The 15552-nt window shown below is 43.0% G+C and overlaps 1 protein-coding gene across 1 annotated transcript in view; it reads left to right on the top strand.

The window, feature by feature from the left end:
* Positions 1 to 962: 962 nt before the first annotated feature.
* Positions 963 to 15552, top strand: part of LOC126470257 (monocarboxylate transporter 10) — a 466478-nt gene continuing 451888 nt past the window's right edge. The window contains exon 1 of the mRNA XM_050097984.1: positions 963 to 1096. The gene's annotated coding sequence lies outside the window, so the exon portion shown is untranslated. The remainder of the gene's footprint in view (positions 1097 to 15552) is intronic.

Here is a 15552-nt window from a genome sequence, read left to right on the forward strand (position 1 = left end):
AAGTCGCATAGTGCTCAGAGCCATTTGAACCATTTTTGATAAGCCTCTACATCCTTACATTTGTCCTCTAGCCATCCCTGCTTAGCCATTTTGCACTTCCTGACGATCTCGTTTTTGAGACGTTTGTATTCCTTTTTGCCTGCTTCACTTACCACATTTTTGTGTTTTCTCCTTTCATCAATTAAATTCAGTATCTCTTCTGTTATCCATGTATTTCTACTAGCCCTCGTCTTTTTACCTACTTCATCCTCTGCTGCCTTCACTATTTCATTCCTCAAAGCTACCCATTCTTCTTCTACTGTATTTCTTCTCCCCATTCCTGTCAATTGTTCCCTTATGCTGTCCCTGAAACTCTGTACAACCTCTGGTTCTTTCAGTTTATCCAAGTCCCATCTCCCTAAATTCCCACCTTTTTGCAGTTTCTTCAGTTTTAATCTACAGTTCATAACCAATAGATTGTGGTCAGAGTCCACATCTGCCCCTGGAAATGTCTTACAATTTAAAACCTGGATCCTAAATCTCTGTCTTACCATTATATAATCTATCTGAAACCTTCCAGATGTAGATATAAACATCGTGAATTGTTTCTTTTCTGAGAGTTCTATCTACAGCGCTAGGAGCTGTGGGCGAATTTTTACCGAGTACCCAGTCACACATATTGCAGCGCTCGCAGGCACAGACAAAGATATGTTACTATGTGTCGCAGGCAAGGAAGCGATGCCCGGTACAGGTCGGCCAGTGGCGAGACGGCGTGCGGAAGGTCAGCCTCGCTGCCGCTCGATGCGCGCGCCGAGCGGGCCACGTGACCCGGTGGGGGGGGCGGGGTGAGAGGGACGGGGAGCCGACGGCCGGGAAGCGGCAGTGTGGTGCGCGATGGCGGCAAGGGAGCAGCTGCAGGTGGAGGCGCAGGAGCAGCCGCAGCACGTGCAGGCCGGCGCCGGCGAGTGCTCGCGCCCGCGCCCGCTCTTCATCGTCGCCGCCAGCTTCCTCTGCAATGGCATCATCTTCGGGGTCATCAACTCCTACAGCGTCTTCTACGTGCAGCTGCTCGCCAAGCTGGAGCGCAACGGAGTCTCCGAGGCGTCTTCCAAGGCCTGTGAGTATTCCCTCACTTCAGTCGTTCTTTTTTAGTATTACCGTATTTCGAAGGCACAACTGTAATTGGTCGGCGCTATCAGGATCATTTCGTGCCTACTCTCTACGTCGTCGCAAGTTATCTCGTCTACTCGTTTATTTTTGATCCAGGTTCCTTTGTTTACGGTTCATCTAAATACACCGAAAGGACTGTCCGTTAGGCAGGCAGGTCTGTGTTTATTTTATTATCTTATCGAGGAAGCATCCTCGTACACTCGTGACTATTTACAACAATTTTTTGGCTGATTTTCATCGCTTGCAAAAGTACCGGCATACGCGCACCTGTTACTCCGAATGTATCCGTGCTGCTGTAAAAGTTCTCACTGTTTCAGTGTAACCAAAAACTTCCTATCGCGTGCCGCAGTTATGATTCAGTAAACTTCGTCGAGGAGAGATCACTTCGGTTGGCTTAAAATCTTTTTATTTATGTACGTTGTCACCGGATTCTTCGCCAGTTGGGCCGGCCGGTGTGGCCGAGCGGTTCTAGGCGCGTCGTCTGGAACCGTGCGACCGCTACGGTCTCAGGTTCGAATCCTGCCTCGGGCATGGATGTGTGTGATGTCCTTAGGTTAGTTAGGTTTAAGTAGTTCTGAAGTTCTAGGGGACTGATGGCCTCCGATGTTAAGTCTCATAGTTCTCAGAGCCACTTTTTTCTTCGCCAGTTATCAAGCGACAGTCTATTTACATGTTTTACATCATAAGAATCTAGTCTGAGTACCATTCATGACACAACACATCTCTCTGTGCAAACTTAGTGTCTCTCCTGTTTAAAATATAATGTTTTCTTATATCTTCTTATATTACTACCTCATTTGCTTTTGTCTGTGGCATAAATAGTTGGTGTACTAAAACATATGCTTCCCATTTGTGATAACTGAAAATTTCAGTAGGTTGTTAAGTAATGTACAGTGTGTTGACATCTTGATCAAATGATGGGTGACTAGTTTGATTCTGGTGGGGGACATAAATATATAAAATATTTTACCCTAAAGTTCTTACTGAATCGTACAATATTTCAGTATCAGGCGTTGTAAGTAAAATTATTTATAGTGTTTTGTTATAGGTCAATAATGATGCACTGTGAATAATAAAATGTCCATTCGTTTGAGAATCAGAAACCCTTATTTTTGTTAATTTTTCACCGTTCCAGAAGTGTAGAGCGCGTTAAGTATATCCATTACTGGCGCGTTGTGGCAAAAAAGATATGGAGAATAGCCCAATATTGCCTATTACTCGGCGAGAAAACTCTGAATTAATGATGTAGGTTTGATTCTGGAGTCTTCGCGGTGCCACTTGAAGAGTGCTTCTTAACGACAGTAATTATTTATTTATACGAGTCAAAAACAGATAAAATACCTGGTAATTATCATCAAAACAAATGAAAGAAGGAATTATCAAGTTACACTACTGTTGACCAAATTCTTGCAACTTCAGTTGCGCTCAGAGCTGCAAGCAGATCTGCGCAAGATGCAAGGCATAGTTGACAATCCAGTAGAGAATTCCATTGACTGTGCTTCTCCGCAGTCTCAGAGTAGTGACATTTCTGGAGATAACTCCTGTAGCTTCCAACTTCAGAACGTAGGCGGACGATCCAGTTCTGTTCATGCCGAGGTGGGATGATTTCCGAAGGGAGAGACGATGTAGAGTTATTCTCACGTCAAGAAATCCACTATTATTTCCTTGCCATTGCTGCTGTTGTTTGCAATGGCCTTCAGGAAACTACTTCTGGACCACAGCCTTGGGGCTGCTGGAATATGTTTGACATGGATGGTTTTCCTCATGAGCCTGATTTGTTCTCTCCGCGATGGCAGCTACTTCACGATGAGTAGCTGGTGCTATGCTTAGGAGCTTGTAGAGTTTCGTTTAGCTCGTAGCAACTGTGTTTGATTGGGTGGATTTGGACCACACTGCGCACGCATACTCTGCAGCGCTGTAGCATGTCGCAAGCAAATCGACGATGGTGGCGACTCTGCAACACACACAACAAAACGGCCATTAGGGCCCAGTAAGGCCTTTTTTAAACGTCAGCGATGGAGAGCGGGGTATTTCAGCTATCTGTCGCTGTACCCATGTTTCTTCAGATAGATTTTAATCTACGTGGAAGCTAAGTCGAAATACCCGCGACAGAATACAAAGTAGTCTCCGCCAATTACGTAGATCACAAACTCTTCTTAAAATTAGAATGAAGGTGAGGCTCGAATTTTTGCTGGAGCGTGTTATTCGATATCAGCCGGGACAAAAGAACCAGTTTATACAGGATGGGCAAAATTTAACTGGCGCAGAAAATTTTTACAATACGACTGACGCGAGATTAACCCTTGTTTCTGTTCTGTGAGTTCACATACTCTGACTGGCACAACCAGGCCTCATCTGAAGAAACAAATAACTGAGGAACCGAAAATCAACATTCGACTTCCCTCACAACCACCGGGAGAACTCAACACGTGAACGCTCGTCTGGACATATTAACTCATGCACAAAATTTAATTCGTAAAAATACAGATGCTGGTCCATCCTGATTATGTTTCTACCCGACGATTTCTTGATTTCCACTTGCCACAAACAAATAGCATTGAGATTTCATCGGACACTATTACCGCTTTTTTTCACTCGTTCTGTGTTTTCTGGTGTTCGAACTCTTTTCGGATAGGTACGATCTCTGTTCTCTACAGAGCCCGTTTCACGTTACTTTGCCACTAAGATTTGCCAAAACACACCTTGTTTTATCGCCATCACCATTTGGCGTTGCATTCATCTGGTCACTAAAGACGTCTGCTGCTCACAGTCGCTCAAAAGTGATGGCACAGCCAAGCTCTCGGACGGATTATGCAGGAAATGAGTACGTGTAGACATGTGACAGCAACCGATTGGGGCACCGAGATCACGGTTTCCTGCATTTTCTGGGATAGGCAGGTTTCTTGTTCATTAACGAAAGTCAGTTTCTCATCAGTCTCATAAACATGTTCCTGTTCAGCTTTATTTTCTCCACCCTATAGATGGTGGTTGCACGGTAAACGTCCCATTGCATAACTCTCCCAGTACTTGTCCATGGATTGGGAAAAGAAACAGATGCAAAATCAGAGCAGGATAGGTAGCGTCAAATCGAGAAAAATTTGCCAAGTATCAATGGTTGTAAGTGCACTTTTGCTGAGTTACTGTCTAAAAAGGCACCAATTCTATACGAGCGCACGGAAAAGCGTGTGCCTTTAAGCCAACTTGTCCACCGACCTGTTATGCTAAAGAGCTCAATTAAGTATACAATTAGCTCAAGAGAATATTATAACCTGAACAGTCAAAGCGAGGTAAAAATTAATTGCATGTCCCAGCTCCTTACATTACTCGCAGTATTTCTGCGATGTTTACCTTGACTATTAATTCAACTACTCTGGAAGTAATGTAATGCCATTAATTTAAGACAGTAAGCTGCACTGTAGCGAGGTACTGGCTTGTGAGACTGTAAGGTGCCATGTTTCTAATCAAGGCATCTGAAGTCCACATGTTCCAGTTTTTGCTCTTGAACGGAGAGACTGAATAAATTTTCATTCTATCTGAGTGATCAGTAACTGGAAAGGAAGATTTTAATACAAGGGCTTGCTGAAAAGTAAAGCCGTCGATTTTTTTAATTCTGTTTCCAATATCGGTTTCCGTATGACATGTCATGCATATTACTTGGTTGACTTTCCTGTTTCGCTGACGTAAGTAGCAACCCTCTGCCGCTAGAAGGCTCCGAGTTTTAGATTGTAACGTGGCGGTGTGTAACGTAACTATGTCGGTGCGTGAGAACCGTCAGAAACCTGAAGGCACTAATTCGAAGCATGACACTGCCGGACCACACACGAGCGCTGCGACGTCTGCAACAATCCGTCGCCTTGGGTTCACTTTCATACATCATCTTTCATACAGTCCTAACTTGGCCCCATCCGATTTTCATCTGTTTCCAAAACTTGAAGAATCCTTTCGAGGACTTCACTTTGATAGTGATGAAGTGGTGCAAGCAGAGGTGATGTTATGGCTCCGTCAACAAGTCAAACATTCTACTGAGATGGTATTAACAAACTGGTGTCTCGTTGGGAGAAATGTTTCCGTCGCCAGAGTGATTATGTTGAGAAATAAATACGTACACATGAAAATAAAGACGTAGAATGTCAATAACCTTCGTTTTATTTAAAATAGCTTTAATAGTTTTTGCAAAGAAATTCGAAGGCGTTGCTTTTCAGCACGCCCTCGTAAAAAAGACCTCAGAAAATTTTAAATGTTATAGTTCTATCAAACTATAGTTTTTACAGTAAATGTTCGTAATTTTTAGCTTCAACGCCACTACAAAGTAGCCACTGTCGAAGAAATTATTGACCCACCTTCTCGAAAATTCCTGGCGTGTTAGGAACGATTGCGAGGGGCCGAAAATTCTTGTAGCCTGCTCCTCACGGATGGTAATTGAAGTTTGGTAAATACCGTCCCTTAAAAAAAAAAAAAAAACGGTGCTACATTGCGTTCGAAATGTGGACCAACACGCTATGAAGCACGTGCTCATAATATTTGGGCTTATCAGTGTGTCGTGATTTGACAAGCTGTACTCCATTCGTTGTCCCCTGTCCTGGTCTGCCCTTATCATTAGCTGTTGTGTCACATTCTTCTATATACTCCATAACCGACTGTTCAGTGCACAGTGGAGGGCACTTCGTAGCGATGTTATCAAATATTCTATACATGTATGGAGACAGAAGAAATAATCTGTATGTGCCCTAATTTCTTACCTCATTTCCGTAGATACTATGCGAGATGCAAGATGTAGGCAGAAGAAGTGTTGCTCAGTCTTACTTCGCTTACTGGATCTTGAAATATGCCAAGCTGGTAATCCCGGTTAGACGTCTCTTTTCCTTCAAAGATACCTGTTCCACGAAAAGGCTGCATCGTGTCACACGAGGTAACAGTGACCCGTTTAATAATCTTATGAACAAACCCCAGTCCAAATCACGCTATTTTAACTGCTTTTTAGAAAATCGTGGTCTGGTCTGGGTTTTAATAAATGAAATACCATTCTATTTACCTGAACTTCCCCGGTACACTTTCGAAAGGGCTGTTTTCACTCGATACGACCCTAGTAGCGCTTTTCTGAAATCGTTCGGTGTCTGCCACGCTACTTGAATGGCATTATGGTAGTTGGGTTGATTTGGGGGAGGAGACCAAACTGCGAGGTCATTGGTCTTACCGGATTAGGGAAGGAAGGCGGCCGTGCCCTTTCAAAGGAACCATCACGTAATTTGCCTGAAGCAGTTTAGGGAAATCACGGAAAACCTAAATCAGGATGGCCGGAGCGGGATTGAACCGTCGTCCTCCCGAATGCGAGTCCAGTGTACTAACCACTGCGCCACCTCTTTCGGTTCAATGGCACTAGTGTCGTCAGTACCGGCCGGAGTGGCCGTGCGATTCTAGGCGCTACAGTCTGGAGCCGAGCGACCGCTACGGTCGCAGGCTCGAATCCTGCCTCGGGCATGGATGTGTGTGATGTCCTTAGGTTAGTTGGGTTTAATTAGTTCTAAGTTCTAGGCGACTGATGACCTCAGAAGTTAAGTCGCATAGTGCTCAGAGCCATTTGAACCAATCATCGTGAGTGCTGCAGTACATTGTCACTCCTTCGTACGTGACTGAGCGTAATGGCGCAGTGGTAAAGCCTTCGGAAAGACGCCAGTTCAAATCCCGGTCCTATCATCAAAATTTAGTTTTCCATGGTGATCCTAAATCATTTAAGGCAAGTGTCCAGATTGTTCATTTTGAAAGGACACCGCCGATGTTCTTCGCAATCGCTCCCCAATCCAAGTTCATGCTGCGCGTCTAATGACATCTTCAACGGCGGGACATGAAATCCTAATCTTCCTTCTCCCCTTGTCTGTGTGAAATAGATGAATTTTTAACGTTAATCCATAAATTCTCCAACGGCTTGTACTCGAATATCTGCTCGAATCCGAGAAAGACAAGGGCCGTATTTAGACTGGAATGTCAGTGTGTTTACTTTCTCCGGACTGAAGACGAATTAGCTTTTATGTCCATTTCTGGAAGAATCTAGGCTGGTTTACGACCTCTGCCTCCTTTAGTACAGATAATTCCACACAGTATCACGTAATTCATTTGAGATATTGAGGTCAAGTTGAGTATCACGACATATAAATCGTCGCCAGGTCATACGGTTAGTAGGATTCGTGACAAGCGCGGACAATTTCTGAAGGAAATTTTCTGTAACTTATATTTATGGGGTTTTGTTGTCCCAGCTCTACTGTTACGCGTCCTTTAGTGAGGCAACTTCCTCTCTTGTTAGTTATTTCTCCTTAATACTGGTGTTATTAGTGTTTCCTCTGTATATTTGATTTCACATCTCGACGGGGAAAGGCCGCTTTTGGTAACAGGGATGCTAGATAACGACTTTTCGATTCTTGTATTGATTGTCTGTCAAGGATAAAGCGTCCCTTCGTCGAGACCTGTTACACTATACACATTTTTCTCAATAAACAACAATTTTTGTACATTAGCTTAGGTGCGTAAGTAAAATATGCAGTCGTTCATTAGGAAAAATTCTTGCATATAGACATTGTTATTGCTGTTATTGTCTTCGGTGCGAAGACCGGCTTGATGAAACTCTCCACCATAGTCTTCTTCTTTTTTTGTGCTATTGTCCCGCCTCGAAGTAGGGTCGGCGTGGTTACTAATGGATTTGACATGACCGGCCGCTATGATCGAGCGGTTCTAGGCGCTTCAGCCTGGAACCGCGCGGCTGCTACGGTTCGAATCCTACTTCGGGCATGGATATGTGTGATGTCCTTAGGTTAGTTAGGCTTAAGTAGTTTCTAAGTCTAGGGGACTGATGACCTAAGGATCCTTTATTGTATGATTATATGATAGCGGAACAAACACTGGTAGCAGTTACTTCTGTAAAATATCTGGGAGTATGCGTGCGGAACGATTTGAAGTGGAATGATCATATAAAATTAATTGTTGGTAAGGCGGGTACCAGGTTGAGATTCATTGGGAGAGTGCCTAGAAAGTGTAGTCCATCAACAAAGGAGGTGGCTTACAAAACACTCGTTCGACCTATACTTGAGTATTGCTCATCAGTGTGGGATCCGTACCAGATCGGTTTGACGGAGGAGATAGAGAAGATCCAAAGAAGAGCGGCGCGTTTCGTCACAGCGTTATTTGGTAACCGTGATAGCGTTACGGAGATGTTTAATAAACTCAAGTGGCAGACTCTGCAAGAGAGGCGCTCTGCATCGCGGTGTAGCTTGCTCGCCAGGTTTCGAGAGGGTGCGTTTCTGGATGAGGTATCGAATATATTGCTTCCCCCTACTTATACTTCCCGAGGAGATCACGAATGTAAAATTAGAGAGATTAGAGCGCGCACGGAGGCTTTCAGACAGTCGTTCTTCCCGTGAACCATACGCGACTGGAACAGGAAAGGGAGGTAATGACAGTGGCACGTAAAGTGGGTGGCTTGCGGAGTATAAATGTAGATGTAGATGTTAAGTCCCATAGTGTTTAGAGCCATTTTGATTTGACATGGTTAGTTTAAGGGTGGTCGGATGACCCGCTTGCCGCCACCCCATTACCTCCTGAACAGAATATGTGTTCCCCAACTGTCAGTGTGTAGTGTTATTAATGTGGAAGTGATCGAAAGTTTTCGTAATGTTTGCAAATCGTGTGTAACTGAGGCGGGATTTTTGTACTAGCACGGTATCCACCGATTGGGTGGGAAAAACCGCCTAAAAACCACACCCATGGTGGCTAGCACATCGGCCCTCGTCGTTAATCCGCTTGGTAGAACCAGTCCGGGGTCTGCGCATTTCCCCGTCATGGAAACTGTGCTTTGAAAGATACAGCCAATTAATGCTACTTATTGTTGAATCTCTCTTCACCATTTTCACCCTCGCCCCTTTACTTATGTCTCGGGATATAATCTATCAATCTTTCCTTCTTTTAGTCAAGCTGCATCATAAAGCTCGAAACTCGATGGTGCCTATCTTAAGCTACAAACAGCAGTTGGTTGGTTGTCGACTATACACAAAGAAAACACCGGCATAGTGAGAACAACGCCTTAGGTATACAACTGGTTATATTTTTATTTGTAGTTTACCTAACCATGGAAATGTTTAGAAAAATTAAAGGATCTTGAAATCTAAGTCATGTCTGAGTAGAACAGATTTTTATTTGCTCTTTATGACGCACAAAATTCACATAAAATTGACAGAGTGAAGTTATTTAAAATCTCAGTAGAAAGAACTCAAAATGACGCTGACACTGTGAGGGAGAGAGGGGTGGGTGGGACCAAATTATACGGAAGACTGTGAGAAAACACAGCAAGATTTCATCTGGGCAGCTCGCGGATTTGTAATTAACAAGAAAAAAAAAGAGACCAAAAACTATAATGAAATAGACAAGGCCGGCCGGGATGGCCGAGCGGTTCTAGGCGTTACAGTCTGGAACCGCGCGACCGCTACGGTCGCAGGTTCGAATCCTGCCTCGGGCATGGATGTGTGTGATGTCCTTAGGTTAGTTAGGTTTAAGTAGTTCTAAGTTCTAGGGGACTGATGACCTCAGAAGATCCCAGAATCTTCGTTTTCTCCCCTCAACTCGCAACATAAAAAAGAGAGAGAGAGAGAGAGAGAAAGAAACTCTGCTTTGCCAATGTGCGGACCAGAATACCACTTATTTTTTTTAAAAAAGGAGGACGGCAGCAGAAATTTCCCACTCTTGGCACATTAAAACCAAGAGGTCGGTATTCACCTGGAGCGGTATCTCACCAATTGGTCAACCTCTTACGCACCAAGCGCAATGGTGGGGTTACACGTTCGATTGGAAACACCAAAAATTTTGAGCGAAAGCAACGAACTTCCTCAACTTTCTCATGCTGCTCGGGCGACACCACGGCATCCCATACTTAAATGTCCATACAGAAAGCCAGAAATGTCATGCTCAATTATTCTCTGGGGATGGCAGTGGCGGCACAGCAGTCTCTGCTCTCATGGAGGGCAGGCGCTGGCCCCAGCCAACAAAAGAACGGAGTAGGCCACGAAACTGCTCAACTCCTTGGGGATGCCTGCCTGTAATGATATTCACTGACGGCCTTCTGCCGATAAGCAGCAATCAGAGACGACACCGAGGGCGCATTTTATCAACGAGAAAAATAGAAATCTTTCCTCTCAAGTAATGATGCCCTCTACTCTAAATTAAATAATCACGGAATTGTGGCACAAAAGTGAAACAATATCATACAGCGATATGTGACAGTCATGCGACAATCTCTTTTTTCCTCCACTCGAGTCAGTAAGTCTTTGTTAGCTATTCCTTTTCATCTTCACCATTCTTCTGGAACACCACCTTTCAAAAGCTTCTAACCTGTTCTTTAATCTATTCTACCATATAAGGCTACACAACAGACAAGTACTTTCGTAAACGAGTTCCCAACACTTAAATTTATAGTAGATATTTTTCTTGCTGTTAACAGTCTGTATTTTGTGTATCCATTACTTTCGCCATCGTCAGTTGTGGTGCTGGCCAAATAGCGAATCTCGTCTATTACTTTTAGTGTCTTGTTTCTTAATCTACTTCCCCAGGCACTATTTAACTTTGCTCCAGTAGACCCCATTACCGTTGTTTTATTTTAATCTCATGCCCTCTTCTCAAGACATTTTCAACTCCATTCAACTGATCATCCAAGCAAGATCTTTGCCGTCTCTGACAGAACTGCTGTGCCATCCGTAGATCTATAGCATCTTTTTTTCTCCCAGAAGTTTTGTTCCTTTCCCAGATTTCCCATTGTTTTTCCTTACTGCTTTCTCAATGTACAGATTCAATAACGTTGTATGTAGGCTACATCCATATCTCACTCCCTTCTGAACTACTGACTCCCTTTCGTGTCCTTCGCTGCTTATAACCGCAGTCTGGTTTTTGTACAAGTTTCAGATAACCTTTCGCTCCCTACGCCTGCCAACTTTCAACAGATAGAGTAAGCACTAGAAACGTAAACACACAATGAACTTGACACGCAATTCTGATCGGACTAACAAATATTGTGTCGAATGTCCCGTTTCGTAGTATAACATTTAATGTGAGCACTGTATTCGTTCCATAAAGAGTCACTGCCAGCATCGTGGTCGAAATTGGCAAGGACTGGGAATTTCGATATGGGGGAGCACGTTTCGTGAGATGCCAAGACAGGACTGTTTCACTGTACGAAACGAATGGATCTATGAAGATTTATCAACCCAGTTGATTGATTCTTTCGTATGCCTTTGAGAGTAAAGGTTTTTGTTCAAGAACTAAAAAGCGCAGTGGTTGGCTCTGAGCACTATGCGACTTAACTTTTGAGGTCATCAGTCGCCTAGAACTTAGAACTAATTAAACCTAACTAACCTAAGGACATCACACACATCCATGCCCGAGGCAGGATTCGAAACTGCGATCGTAGCGGTCACGCGGTTCCAGACTGAAGCGCCGTCAACCGCACGGCCACACCGGCCGGCAAAAAGCGCAGTGATTGGAATACTCTTCATGTGTTCGTTTGTCGTGTGGACTAGCTATGGCGTAAAATACGACAAAATGAAGCTATATTTGTTTCAGTCCACTGGTACTAGTGTAAAAGTTTATAAAATATAAAAATACCAACACTTGTTTACCGAAGCACTATTATCAGTTGTGTGATTACACACAGGTACTTAAGTTTAATTGTAGGAGTAGAAAACATTTGAATAATGAGATTAACTTACGCAGATAGCGATTCTGCAGCACACAGAAAACTGTGAGCTACATTTAACACGAAACTGCTCATACATACCTTTCTGTTTGTTTCCGTATTTTCACTTTTTGCGTGCCGTGTTTATGAGATAAAATCGGTAAATCAGCTCACCGTTTGTCTAAATGATTGTGCAGAACCGGCTAAACACCACACCACAGCCGGCATGGTTGAGTATGTGTCGGCCATCATTACCGCCTCCATGCTTCGCACTAAACCAGAAGGCCAACAGCCAAGAAAGTAACCTACATGACAATACGCAAGTATCATACCTGAGGCCATAACAACATATGTCCAAAACACTGTAGGCAACTGCTATCTATTGTTCGGAAAAATAAGATACCATATTTTTTAACAAAAGTAGGATATTTTTTAAAGCTTTGCTTCATAAATAAAAATAAGAGAATTACTATGTCAGTTAGATTTTTGTTCGAATCGAGAATCGTTTCAGGAACTTACACCATTCTCAAGTGCTGCAGTATCTAAACCTTCGCGCGCTTGCGTCTGTGTGTGTGTGTGTGTGTGTGTGTGTGTGTGTGCGTTGTTATTTTGAGTTCTAGTGTAGTCGTTCTACATTTGTGCACCGCAGTCGGAATATAAGTGGCGGAGATCTTGATACTATGGGAAACTTGAAAAATGCAATTCTTAATGTTGATGGTATATCCTATCTACAGCATAGTGAAGATGAATACACTGTGCTATTTGCATTTTAAACAAACCAGTAACAACATATGATTTGAACATTTCTGACGACAAGACAAAAACAATGAAGGTTTAAAATAAGGTGGCCAGCAAGAATAATAATGGTTACCGAAGTTAAAATTATAGAAGAAGTAAAACATTTTATACGTATAGGGTATTATTTTTCTATGATGACATAGACCTGGATGGAACACTGAACAGATTTAGAAGTATATGTGGTTTTATATCTGAAAACCTCAAAAATAAGACAGATGCATGTAATCTTCCAACACTGTCACTTTACAATTCTCATACGTGAAAGTAAATGTAAAGTAGAAAGGGGAACTGTCAAGACCAGAATTGAATTATTAAATGACACGCTAGGTTATATTTTATTGGACATGCGAAGAACATTATAATGTACGTAAGAGCTGAGTAACATAATGACGAACAGCGTATGGCATGAACATTTGCGACGTATGCTCGGATGCACATACAAGAAGAGTGAGGAAGTAATGGGCACAGTAAACAGATTTGTCCCGGCCAAATCCTTGAGGAGGAGGAGGAGAAGGAGGAAAAGAAGAAGAAGGACTTAATGTTAAAACAGAAATTGTATCCTAATTTAGTTCTAACTAAAAATCGTATAATCATTTCCTGGTTCAGAGACTGTCGAACAACCAGGATCATTCACGAACAGTTTTGCCACCGAATGGCAGGTCCTATATAAATAATTTTGATTGCTACTCCATGTCATGTATTTTGAGATATAGTCGATTCTAAGCTATCTCGGACAACATGACATCCATACCAACCACCATGGATACCGAAAACAAACTCAACTCGAGCTCATGTTGTGTAATATCCGGAACGCAATGGATCAAGGCAACGCAGTATTTCTTGACCACCGAAAAGAATTTGACTCAGTACTACACTGACATTTCTTAGCGAAAATACGATCGTACGGGGTAACGGGTTATCAAATGAAATTTGTGACTGAGTAAAAGATTTACTGCTGGGGAGAACATAGCATGTTATGAAATTTTTGTAAATGCCACGACAGTCACTGATCGCAGGTATCTGTTTATCCAGTTACCGGTTTCGATCACTTAATTATTTTTCACTAAATACAGAAGTGTGCATATGTTATAAAAATGTGCATAATGGTAGGCTATCAACTGTAATGAGCAGTGTCATAATATTCATAGACTGAAAATTGGAAAAATATACCTGCCTACATGAAGTTAACGGCGAAAGCATTAAAAATATGTAGCCATATGTGGCATCGACCACACATGTCCCGTAATGTCGGGTCGTCGCTCGCGTACTGTACTTACAACACCGGTACAAACAGGTGAGGGGGCGAGATCGCAAGACGACGTTGGCTGAACGACGAAACGACGAAATGCAAAAATTGGAAATGTAATCTTAAACTACGTCTGCATAAAACTGTATCGAATACATAAAATGTGCTTAAAAGGAGGCTAGATGTAAGTGAAAGGGGAATTATTGGTTTAACTTCTGAAGGATAGCTGCAGATAAATGTATGTGCCATATGCAATACAGTTAAGTTAACAGACAGCAACTTGTCAAACGATAAATAAGTCGCGGGCACAGTGGACATACTAAAAACAAATCTCAGGGACCACTGGTGGCAAGGGGCCAAAAGGCTAAACAAAAATATGGTAATGAACTATCTGTAAAATTATAAAAGATAGTGCCTAGAAGTAGTCTGTAACATGTGCAATAAACAAATAAGCGAACTGAAAGCAGCATATCAAAACAGGATATAAAGGCTGCGGGCACAACAAACCCACCGAACCAGAAGCAAGAAATATGTGGGAGGTAGGAGGAGGCGAAAAGTTCTACCAGGATTAAAAAATCTACAAAAGCTTGTAACATAATGAAAACTAGGCATTGGGCTTAAAGTCATTCAGTTCATTAAGAAGTTTAGAGGGACAGCATTTGTTATTCCCATAAATCTCTATCTCCTCCAAAAGATTTAACAGACGTCCCGTAGGGGCAGTGTGTACAACATGCAATGCTGTCCAAAAGCTGGACCCTATACCAAAATTCCTGCCAGTCTGTCCAAGATAAAACTTATTGCTATCGCTGCATTGTATTCTACAGATGACGAACTGTTACAGATTTCATTGACCCACGGGAGGGCGCCATAGAAATGATGAAAAATGAGAACTGGTCAATGCCTGAAGGTAGACATCAAGTATCCTACGAAATCCTACTTACGAAGTTTCAAGCAGTGAAGGATGAAGGAACAGAATGCAGCCGCATACGTATCTTTCCCTTTGCGGTCGCGAGGACAAGATTCTTCTCTCACGCCACACGCGAATGCAAAGAAAAGAAACCCTAATATGTTGTACAATTGGGAATACCCACTTCCATCGACCTTATAAATGGTTTGGACAGTATGGCTGCAGATTTAGATTTCTTTCATGTTGTAAATACTGGTCTGAAACTTCCTGGCAGATTGAAACTGTGTGCCTGACCGAGACTCGAACTCGGGACCTTCGCCTTTCGCGGGCAAGTGCTCCGCCATCTGAGCTACCCAAGCACGTCTCACGACCCGTCCTCACAGCTACAGTTCTACCAGTACCACGTCTCCTACTTTCCAAACTTCACAGAAGGTCTTCTGCGAATCTTGCAGAAATAGCACTCCTGGAAGAAAGGACTGCTATTTCTGCAAGGTTCGCAGAAGATCTTATGTGAAGTTCGGAAATTAGGAGACGAGGTACTGGTAGAATTGAAGCTGTGAGGACGCGTCCTGAGTCGTGCTTGGGTAGTTCAGATCGTAGAACACTTGCCCGCGGAGGGCAAAGGTCCCGAGTTCGATTCTCGCTCTGGCCCACAGTTTTAATCTACCAGGAAGTTTCATATTGGCGCACACTCCGCTGCAGAGTGAAAATCTCATCAGTGTTAATCTACCTCACTGAAATTATATT

This window comes from Schistocerca serialis, chromosome 3 (genome assembly GCF_023864345.2).
Source record: "Schistocerca serialis cubense isolate TAMUIC-IGC-003099 chromosome 3, iqSchSeri2.2, whole genome shotgun sequence".
Classification (NCBI taxonomy): domain Eukaryota; kingdom Metazoa; phylum Arthropoda; class Insecta; order Orthoptera; family Acrididae; genus Schistocerca; species Schistocerca serialis.